Source organism: Ambystoma mexicanum, chromosome 13, assembly GCF_040938575.1.
Source record: "Ambystoma mexicanum isolate Mex_15411 chromosome 13, UKY_AmexF1_1, whole genome shotgun sequence".
In the NCBI taxonomy this organism is placed as follows: Eukaryota; Metazoa; Chordata; class Amphibia; order Caudata; family Ambystomatidae; genus Ambystoma; species Ambystoma mexicanum.
In genome coordinates, this window is record NC_090938.1 from 602,150,232 (window position 1) to 602,162,251 (window position 12,020).

Genomic DNA, 12,020 nt, shown 5'->3' on the forward strand with positions numbered 1-12,020 from the left:
ACGGTTTTATGACGCACATATGCATCCCAGATCTCACGTGTAAGAGCGGAACATGGCTTCGCTCAGCCCTAATTTGGAACACTTGGACTTTGGCAAAGACTCACGTTGGATTAACGCCCAAAATGTATTCCTCCCAGAATGCCTTTCTCCTTCTTCATGCCTGCACGCATGCCCAGTGTGAGTTCGAAGATGCACATTCTGTACCGTCTTGTTTTTCCTTTGCATTCGGGGACTTGTTTTGTTTTTCCAAATTTTAAGAAGGTTCGAGCTCTTGTTGTCCAGGAGCTTTTTGGTCCAGTGCAATTGTGATGAGGGCGATAGGGTGGTTTTGGACCCCATCGAGGGGGTCGTGGGTTGAAAGTAAGAACATGGGAGAATGTTACTTCAGCAGGGAGACTCCCTTGTGTTCAGGAAGACTGGAGTATGTCTCAATCTTTGCAAGACGTGTACATGCACCCCTCTATTGCCAGGTCCCTAAGACTGACCTGCACATGAATCTTCTTCAGATTTCGGGGGATGTCGGTGCCTGGAGGGGTGGGGGGGGGCGGATTAATCTTCGGCTACTCTCCACATTCCTGTTCACTGTTCTTCCTGACATTCTACAGTACACATCGACTGACCCCCCCCCCACCCCACCCACCTCCACACAGACAGTGCAGCAGAATGCCAGCTAACATCCACCTGGCACCTGCATCATCCACACTCTACCCTTCCCCCACCAGCCTTCCCCATACAGACGGCCAGCACCCTCGGTACCAATCCTCGTTCTCAGGGCAGCAGGCTGGCACTGCCCTATGAGGCACACAGTGCAGCAGAATGCCAGCTAACATCCACCTGGCACCTGCATCATCCACACTCTACCCTTCCCCCACCAGCCTTCCCCATACAGGCGGCCAGCACCCTCGGTACCCATCCTCGTTCTCAGGGCAGCAGGCTGGCACTGCCCTATGAGGCAAACAGTGCAGCGGAATGCCAGCTAACATCCACCTGGCACCTGCATCATCCACACTCTACCCTTCCCCCACCAGCCTTCCCCATACAGGCGGCCAGCACCCTCGGTACCCATCCTCGTTCTCAGGGCAGCAGGCTGGCACTGGCCTATGATGCCCGAAGTGCCGGGCCATGATTCTAGGATGAACTGTTTTGTTGTTGCTCAGGGTGGACCACTTTTTTTGGCCAGAGCGGGAAAGTGTGAAACACATTTAGCAAATAACACTCACAGTCTGTTCTGGATAGCAACGAATGTGTGATTGTGAGCCACTTTTTCATTGGTCTCCTGGGGGCAACCAGACGTGGTCTCCCTCTCACTGTGCTTAGAGAGGTATCAGCTTCACCTCACTGATGATCCCCAACAAGGGTGAAACACGTGTATGGGGTTGCTGGTGGTACTCTCGTTCAGGTTGGAATTGCCATTGCATTTCGGTGCTGGACTGCCCCTGGGCAGGACAAAGACTGATATGCAAATGGATATTTCCCATCTGTGAAAGGCACAGTGAGTAAAAGCAGTGGCTGCGAACTCTCAAGTGGTTAATAACCACTGAACAGGTTATCAGGCCTTGTTCTGTCGAGAGAGGGGCGCCTGCTACCTTTTCAAACACTTTTTCATTGGTGCCTGGACAGATTGTATGCCCCAGGCCGACCCTGCAGGGCTGTATTAGTAGCGCACAGAGACAGGTCCCTACAGCTGGGGCTCCCTTTTGGATGCACCTACTTCTCCTCTCGACCTCAGTAGGCCCCTGGGCGGGTGTCAGTGAAAACAGACTATTTCATTTTAGGGCGTGGGGAGGGAGAGCCCATAGAAGTGGATGGTGGTGTAGGGAGCTTGGCGGGTGAGAGAACTGCTTCCGTGGCGGTTGGCGCCTGCCAAACGCATGTGAGGTCACAGGCATGGATACAGCACAGCGCGCCAGATAAGATTTTGAAGTGAGAGTATTTTACTCCCTTTTTAAAAGTTGGGAGTCAAATGATTTTTTCGGGAGTACAAATCTAAGCCCAATTACCAATGGGAGTATTTTTATAAGCGAGTACAAATATGTTTTCACTGTAACATAGGAATCTTTTTGTAATAATGATTCCTTTGCACCTAGTTATTCATACACATTAAAAGATACAGGTTCACTTCTACCGATCAGGGGGTAATAATAGTAACCGATCAGGGGGTAATAATAGTAACCGATCAGGGGGTAATAATAGTAACCGATCAGGGGGTAATAATGGTAACCGATCAGGGGGTAATAATAGTAACCGATCAGGGGGTAATAATGGTAACCGATCAGGGGGTAATAATAGTAACCGATCAGGGGGTAATAATAGTAACCGATCAGGGGGTAATAATGGTAACCGATCAGGGGGTAATAATAGTAACCAATCAGGGGGTAATAATAGTAACCGATCAGTCAGTAATAATCATTACTGATCAGTCAGTAATAATGGTCTCTTCCTGTGGCACCACGTGCACTACTAGTGCAAACATATCCATGGCGCTGTGTGGGTGAAAAAGGGGCACACGGTCCTATGTGTTTGTTTCCTATCTTGTCTTGGGACTATTTTTACTCCCTTTTGTATTTGCCTATTTTCAGGGAGTAAACGTGGGTGATACACCCCTTATCTGTAGGGCTGGTTACAGATACCCCATCCCACACAACTCCCCCAGGAATATTCCAAGCAAAGAAAAGGGGTTCTCTCGATCTGCACGCAGGAACACTTCAGGTTTTGCATCTTGCATCTCCCTCTCTTCCCACCAACGTCCCCGAACAGGACCTCGCACCAAGGCGTTGCCAACATGGAGGCAGCTGAGCTATGCAAGGCCACATTCCATATGAAGCACTGCGTCACGTGACCTAGGCATACCCAACCCCACTAGGCTTTCAGATAGACCGGCACATCGCCTCCCAGAGCAGCATAGCGCCAGGAAGTGGCTTGAACCACAGAGAGCACTATACGCACATCCGGGCACTAGGTGAAGTGCGGAGCCCAGGGCGCGCTCGTTGTTCGGGAAGGTTCTGCTCGGCCCGGGCAGACTCTCGCCCGAGTGTCTGGTAAGCAGCGGCGGTTATCGCCCACGGGTCTCATTCCTGGGCAGGCTTTCAAGGCCCCGTGTTTGGCGCCAGTTTATCTAAAGCAGAGTTAGCACTGGGAAGGCACAGTGGCCTCCATGTGAGGGGGCTGCGCCCTGCTATGAAGCCCGGGCACGGATAGGGGGCGGGGGGCAGATGCATTTTTCTTCACAGAGGCGGGAGATGCCCTCATAAGCAGAGCTGGGAACTCACAGTGTGGGCTCTGAGCCTGAGGGAATTTGCAGCAAACATTTGAATTGTGTGCAATTTACCCAGGGCCATCTGCGTTCCTTCACGACATATATGCTTCCTGCAAAACGGTTCACAAATCATGCAGGCAGCCTTTTCATTTTATAATAACTGTCTATGAACCCAAAGGGCCATCGCTGTTGCTGTAACTGTAAAACACACATACACACACATACACCTTCATCGATTTTACATAAGCACCTGTTGCGTGGGGTAAAGTCATACAATCTACAAACAGAAGATGTGAGTAAAGTGCCTCTACTGATTAGGGACCAGAAAGAGTAGGCAAGCTTGCACCTTACTTTCATAGATTTATAAGAATGCACATATTATTATTCAAAAAACACAATCATGAAAGGATCACATCACATAAAACATCATACCAGTAAATCAACGTACATGAGTCTTGTTAGTACAGCACAACATATCCTCCGTGGGACACTTCACACTGGGGCCCTTGTGCTTTGCCTCTCATCCTTTATGAGTAACAGTTTTGCTTTTGCTTAGTCGCGCTGGCCCGGCACCCATCAAGTGCTCAGGTTATGGCTGCTCTGATCAGACATTTTGTCTCCAGGGCCATACGCTTCAGACCATGTTTTCAGCAATTTTTTTTGTTATTGAATTTTGCCCCAAATATATTTGGGGGGGGGATCTATTTAGCATAATAACTAATGCGTGAGGAGTTATATGGGGATGGGGAGGTTGCGGGGGTCTCCCCTGCATATATTTGCTGCAAAATCTGCCAAAAGAAAAAAAAATTGGATGAAAACGGATTCGATGGATTGTTTTCGAGCACATCACATGGAACCCTGGAAAGAACTGTGTGGGGTTGCAGGACCCGTGAGAGGGTGGAGCGGTGCTTAGGGAGCCTGTAGCAACACAGACGCTTCACATACCTGCATACAGAATTCCAAAAAGCTCATTGCCTCTGGGTTCCCATTCCATTCATCGCCATTGCCTCTCTTCGCACCCTGCGGCCAGTCCCACACCCAGCACTAGCCGCAGACTCTGCGGGCGTTCATAGACTTCTCTTTAACCCCTTAAATGCTGAGCCCTGTGGAAGTCCATGCAAATACGACGAGCATACTCGTCCTTAGCACTTAAGAAAGGCTGCACTTTGTTCGTGCAGTTTTGGTCGTCATGAATGCAACTCTTTTTTTTAAAGTGCGGGTCCCACATGCCCACGGCTGGAAACCTAGAACTTTGCAGCGCCACACACCTGAGTCACCCTACAGTGCTACAGCCCATACCTCTCTCAGATGAGAGCATGGCTCATGTTATGTTATGTTTATATGCTTCCATACTGCGCCATATGGCCACCATAGAAGGCATAGCAAAAACAAAGAGGTGATGGCTGGAAGGTTTAGAATGAATCTTAACCACTGGCAATGCTCTGGGCAACCCTCCAAACCACCGTTCTTCGCCTGCCAAGCCATTACAGTAGAGGAAAGACCATATGCAAATCAGGCTTAGCCCCACCCCAAAAACGGGCAGTACAGCCCGAACTGCTAGGCCACATCCCTTCTGCACGAGACCACAAGCATCCCCAAACATGTTTCGCCCTTGTTGGGGCTCATCAGTGAGGAGTAGCTTGGGTCTCTAGGCCCAGCAGGCACGGGACCCACGTCTGGGCATACCCGTCCCACTCGGGGTGACAAAGCAAAAACAAAGAGGTGATGGCTGGAAGGTTTAGAATGAATCTTAACCACTGGCAATGCTCTGGGCAACCCTCCAAACCACCGTTCACCATAGAAGGCATGCCTCTGTCAGATGAGAGCTTGGCTCATGTTATGTTAATATGCTTCCATACTGCGCCATAGGACCACCATAGTAGGTGTGCCTCTGTCAGATGAGAGCTTTCCTCATGTTATGTTAATATGCTTCCATACTGCGCCATAGGACCACCATAGAAGGCATGCCTCTGTCAGATGAGAGCTTGGCTCATGTTATGCTAATATGCTTCTATACAGCGCCATAGGACCTCCATAGTAGGTGTGCCTCTGTCAGATGAGAGCTTGGCTCATGTTATGTTATGTTAATATGCTTTTATACTGTGCCATATGACCACCGTAGTACAATCAGAGTGCCTAGACTTAATGTCATTTAACAGTAATTACAGTGACCTGTTTGGTCTCAGCAATTTGATCACCATAACACAATCGGTAGCTATATATAGATGGGGGGATGGGGATGCAGATGGAAAACAATGGGGGGTGAGGAGGGGGGTACACCCCATTAAAACAAAAAAGAACAAAACATTTATTTGGTAAAGGGGAAATTGCCACAACCAAAAAGTTATAGTAATAGTGACTCTGAAATAACATAGAAGCACATAGCCTAACCTAACATGAACGTGCCTCGTTATATTACACAGGGCTCGGCTTCAGGGGTAACCCAAAGGGTTAAGGGCCTGGTTCACAGGATCAAGGATATTATCGGAGATAAGGAACTCGTGTTTACGCTGCAGGCCCTGCTTAGTCTTAGTTTCTGTCTTTATCTCTTGTTGCTATTCCCGCTTGGATCGGTTTAGTTTGACCCTTTCTCTCCTGTTGGAGTCAGTTCCAGCCAGTGAGTGCTGCTTCTGTATGACAAGCTCCTTGCCTGAGCCTCATCTCCTTTCTTGCATTCCTTGTTCCATCTTTGCTGAAATAAGGTCCCATCCCAACTGCCGTTTCTAAATACAGCTTCCATAGCAGCTTTCATTGGCTTAAGCTCCTCTGAGAAACCCCAAGGCAACTTGCCCTGGACTCTGGTGTGCCTTTTTCAGTGTCGCCTTGCGTCTGTTCCAAGATGGCTACTGCATGTTTTTCAACTTTGTGTGCCTGCCTAAGTGCGCATCCATTGGCTACCAAACTACTGATATCATCCTATCGGGGACCAGCAGGCTTTAGCCGGCCCCCTCATCCAAAGGCTCACTTCCTAAGGCCCTGTCTGCTCCCTGTCCGCTGCCAGGACACTCTCAGGTTAAACCCTGTGCCCTGCTGCCCCACGTTGTATGCATGTGCCTGTGTGCCTGAAGCCCGTACCTTGCTGTCCCCCCGTTGTATGCATATGTCTGTGTGCCTGAACCTGCTACCCAGCTGCCTCCTTGTGCTCACTCGTCCCTACTGCATCTTTTTGTTGCAGCTGCCCTGCAACATGGGGTAGGCTTCTAAATGTGCCCATCTGATGGACTTTACTGCATCTCTGTGTCGCAGCCTTCCTGCAACTTGGGGTTAGGCTCCAGTAATGTGCCCACCTGAACTCTTCTGGACTTTTGCCTGTAATGTAATTACCTTCTGTACTGCTCTTTATGGTGTGATTACTTCCATGTGCATTCTGTTCTGTAACCATAAGCACTGTAACCAATTTCTTAAGCATAAGCGCCTAGATACCTCCGTGTTTGGTGCGCAATATAAATAAATAAATGAATAGCTCCACTCTGCATACAAATTATTTCAGACTAGGCATTTGCACGGCCATTGCATTTCTTGCCATAAGATTACTGGTTCAGACGTTCCACCATCTTAGTAGTTCTCCTCTGGAACCTCTTTAGTCGGTTTCCACCTATGCTACACAGCAGGGGCCAAACTATCAACACTTTGACCATGGCAATGTGCAAGAATAAAAATAATTTGTTTATTACATAGCACTTTAATCTAAAGCGCTTTCCATAGGACACATTTACATACATTGCTATGATTATCCAATCGAAACTGGTACTCATTTAGCTAAAGGCTGAGTAGGTTCTGCCAGGAATTGAACCGGCAACCTGCAGATCAAACACAAATCACAGCAACAAGGGTTTAACCCGCTGAGCCATCTTACCAGCTGAAAACAAATGGAGCAAATTAATTTAGCACCAATTCCTTACGATACAAGCATCACTTTTGCTGCTTGTATTATAGGAAAAGGAGCAAACATGTTTTGCCCCATTCGAATTATCTAAATATGCCTTCACTAGGACAAAATACAACTCCTTTTTTTACTATGATTGCTGTATAGGGTAAAAAGAAATGTAGCAAACTCTTTGTGTTGTGCAACACACATGGGGCAAATGTTTGATAGTCTGGTCTCCGATTCCTAAAAAGGCAATGGCCAGTTCTGTTAGCGGCCGTGTCCCTCATCTCTAAGAGAACATTCTTCAGAAGAAATCCCACCGTTGATTGCCAGTTCATTTAATGTTCCTCGAGGGCGGCTCAACCCCAGAGATTGTGGGAACAACTTGGGCCAGTTCTACTTTGCAGTGATTATCGGTCTCCATCCAAGACACCGTAAGGGAGACGAAACCTCTCAGCAATTTCAGAAGTTCATTGATAGACATAAGCTCCTGGGGGAATGACCACAGTTTTAGGTCATCGTTGAGATGAAAAAAATATCTCCAGCACAAATCTCGACATGGTTCTAGGTCATCAATGCAATGACAATACCTCCAGCACAAATCTCGAAACGAGAATGTCAACCTAGTTATTGGTAGCATGTACTTAATTTTCACGGTTTGGAAATCCCTGTATAAAGCCCCCCCCCCCTTCTAGCCCCATATTTGGGGAGGGAAGGACAAGTGTTTGATAGTGGGATTGGCCAGTTCTGTTCATGACGATATTATGGAATGGGTCCTTCGGTGCATGCCGAGTTTATTGCTTGAGTTATTTATGAGGTTGAGTTTTGAGTTGGGTATATTTTAGGACATGATTATGACTTGATTCTCAAGAGCACATCTCTCCTTCCAAGGAGGACTTCCTTTGGCTGTCCGTGAAGGCAAAGATCTACTGTACACTGGCACACAAGGCAGTTTGCAGCAATTATCGCCCCACCTCAAAACTGGTCTGCAACCAAACACAAGCACTTAGGGCCAGTAGAAAAGATATACTCATAGTACCCAGGTACCAAATGACCCGGGCTGGAGCAAAGTCTTGCAAAATCTATGAAACGTTGCAGAATGTCCGAAACATAGACCATCCGCGGACTTTTCGGGAAAACATTCTTAAACCTTGTTGTTCTCAACCTCGCCGGCTCCAGTTCACAACAAACGCACTTGAAGTCCCATGTTCTGCTCTAGCACCACGCAGTGACGTTAATAATGATATGCTCTGAGCTCGTCCACCAATACATAATAACAATAATATCTGGCTTCTGTGTATAGCGCTTTATCCTAGATTCCTCTTGCTTCTAAGCACTATTATAATAGTAAAAGCACTCCATTTATTTACCACAGAGAAATGAATGGCAAAGACGGCCCTGACGAGATGCAAACCTGTGACTGCAGATTACTCGCAGATCTTGCAGGTTACCAAATAATAAATCACAGTTCGGGGTTTTAGAACTGGCGAGTACAAGCTGGGCGTGATGGCGCCGGTGCCCAGTCAATTTAGCAAAAATAATTCAGAATGGTACATTGCACCAAAGACCATAATACTGAAAAACACCGAAAATATTAAATAAATACATAAAGGGTAGTGAGGTAAGGGGTTAAAATGATTCGGGATGGGGTTGAGGTTGCGTTATAAGGGCAGAAAATCGGCGGGATTGGGGGGTCACGATGAAATGTACCACTCTGAATTTTCCGTCAGTAAAATCACATATAACCGATAGCGCCCGCTGCATGGGACGTTGGAGATCATACTATGCTGTGAGGATGGGATTGTGCTGCCATGTATAATGGTATCTGTGCCAGCTTTTGGTTGGGTTGTATTTGTATTGTATTTTTATTTTGGAAAACAATAAAAATAATGTTAAAAAAAAAGAAGACTAGCCAAATATATGCAAATAGTCACCATTGAAATGTATTAGATGTGAATTTTTCTCATACATATATTTCTTGGGACTATCCTAAAAACCTGACTGGATTTTATTGCTTGGCGGGTCCACCGGTCCAACACAAGTGGCTAGCGCGGCCTTCAAGAGGTCTCACTGATTAACTGTGCACTTGCACCCAAACCTTAATTTGCTTCTGTTGTCCAGTCGCCCCCGACATAACCCCTGCCTTTCCACACTGCTTGCCGCCCGAGACCATGGGATGAGATGCTTGCCCTCCCGTGTGCGCCCCCAATCTGCTGCCCTTCCTAGACCCTAAAAGCTAGGGTCCATTTTGTGAAATCCCCAAGTGCCCACTCATTCTGGAGCTTTGGGGTTTACAGGGGGTGCCTTGACTTCCATCCTCTCGGTAATGGCGCTGATGTAAGGGATGGACACATTGTCCCCCTGGGCGCCCAGCCGGGGCCGCTTGTCTAATGTCACTTAGCCACCTCCGAACCCTTGCACTCCTGTGGAACTCACATTGCAGCGGCTCAACGTGCCCATCGGTCCTCCGAGTGGGGCCATGCCCAGGACTTTCCTGAAACCGGACCTGTGTGATCACTGACACCTTTAAAGGCCGAGTCCGAAAATGTGGACTTGTTTTCCATTTCATCCGATTATATGTGGGGGGAGACCCCCCCCCATACTCCTCCTACATTATATATCACCCTAACACACATTTATTTGTAGCAAAATCTGCAAAGAATCTCTGACATTTTCAGATTCAGCTTTTTCAGAGTCACAGTGCTTGTATGATCCCCTAAAATTCAAGTAGACCACATCAATTATCCCCTCTTCAAGTTCCAAGATACAATACAATTAAAAAAAAAGAAAAAAAATCTCTGGCGTGACTTTCCTACGTTTGATTGTATTGTATTGTACGTTTACTTAATAAAGCGCCGGCAAAGACCGGTAAAGGCATCAAGGAGCTACTTGATAGAATACACAAGCCCCGGTGTTAAACTGTGTTAAATTTCCAGATATGGCAAGGCAGATACCAAGATTTGAGGATCTCGTCCCCCATGTTGGGGGCCAGTTTGCATTCTGAGCAGCAGGGTGGCTCTGTGTCCTTTGGGAATAACTTCAAATACTTCCAACAGTGAAAGTGTCTCTAAGCCAGGAGGCGTCGAATCACAAGCACAAATGTTGGGGCCTCAATTTCAAAATTCTGAATTTTTGTGATTTTCATTTTAAATCCCATGTGTATGTATGTGGAATTGTAATCCATGAAGTAGGGCTCATACATATTGAATTTTTGCTTGCACCCGGGTGCCGTCCGCTTAAACGGATTTCGCTTATAAAGGGGAATGTTGACTTTAAACATGCAAATTTGATGGTATTTTATGTTAATCTGCTTTTAATAAATTATTTATTTTTCCAATTTATATAGCGCACCCAACCCAGAGGCATCTGGGAGATTTATACTGGACCAAATCACAACTCTGGCAATATCAGAGTGCCTAGGCTTGTTCATGGAGGGGCGTAGTGGGCCACTGCCACGGGTATCCAGAACCTGGTCTCCTAGAAGAAAGGAAATGAGCCAGGGGAAGAGAAGAGGATGGGGAAGTGGGAAATAGATGCTGCAGAGCAAGGGAGGAGGGTGGATGCAGCGGGTGGAAGAATGCATTGCGACAGCGTGGCTGTGTGCCCGTCCTGCTAGCTGGACCAGAGTTCTGCAACATATGTCCTAAAGTGTTGTGGTAACCGAGTTGTGTTTCCAAGGCAGATTCTGAGACTTTTATTTGAGTACACAATGTAATGGTGGGTGCTTATGGGGCTCGGGGGTGCGCTTGAGTGTTCCTAGAAGTCTGTGATCTTATTTGCCCGCAGAGGCGTCACTAGTGAGGGGGGGCGCTGAGGGGTCCAAAGCCCCGGGTCTGATGGTTCGAGCCCAGGATAAAAGGTCAGGGGCTACAACCAAAAGGCGAGCTATCCCAGAGTCCCGATCGTCCCGACATAAGCGTAGCCCCAGATCTTTTCCAGACCTAGCAACACCCCTGTTTGCCTGAGCATCTATACTTTGCACGCCAGGTCAAGCTCCAGAATTGTCATTCCGCGACGCAAGCCTGAGCCAAACGTGGTGTAGTCAGGAATAGACTGAGTGTAAAGGTGAATGTCCTGGGAGTATAGCTCAGCGGCAACGTGCTCGCCTTGGAAGCAAGACGACAGAGGTTCAATCCCCAGGTCCACGCTTAGAAACCTCTGGGTATTAAGCGCGTTATAAATAACCCATCATATCATATAATGCTGTTGGTAACAGAAGGTCGCTGGATGGCGTGGTCAGACTTGTACGGAAGAACTGATTAGAACACGTGTTCATGCGCTTGGAAGCTGACCTTTTCCTGCACTACCCTTGGACACTGGCATGCATAGAATAAAGGCGCTCTTGCAGGCCCTCTGCATTAGATTTTGCAGATAGTGCCTCAAAACGGATGTTTTCGTTCGCGACGCATCACCAGTGCCGTGCACATGTGAATACACATGCGCCATGTTCATTCTGCATTTTTCGTCCACTACCCATATATAAGGACGTGTGCAGACCAGAATGGAAAGTTTTTGTTGCATGTCTGTTGACACACACACACCCATCCAGCATAGTCCATGGTGAGGGATCACGGGAGTCATGCTCTAAGATATCAGGAGAGTCTCAGTTTGGAATCCTGACCTAGAACATCGGGCACACCACTTCGAGGCTCTTACTCCCGACTGACCCAAGAGGCCGCACCTCACCACCTTTCTAGGTTCTACTCCATCACACATTCTTTTTTTCATCGCCCATCAATGCTTGCGCGGTGTAGGCCCAAAGTTCCTATAGAACAAACTGATCCGATAGCTGCCCAAGTGCATCCTCCAGTCTGTACCAGTGCTCTGCATTCTGCATGTTTGCACCCTGATTCATGAGAGGGTGCATGGCTGAAAACCACTACTCTGTGTAGTCCA

General features: G+C 47.6%; 1 protein-coding gene across 1 annotated transcript in view; it reads left to right on the forward strand.

Moving 5' to 3' along the window:
* CAVIN1 (caveolae associated protein 1) overlaps positions 1-12,020 on the forward strand; it is a 154,237-nt gene that overhangs the window by 3,440 nt on the left and 138,777 nt on the right. The window lies entirely within an intron of this gene.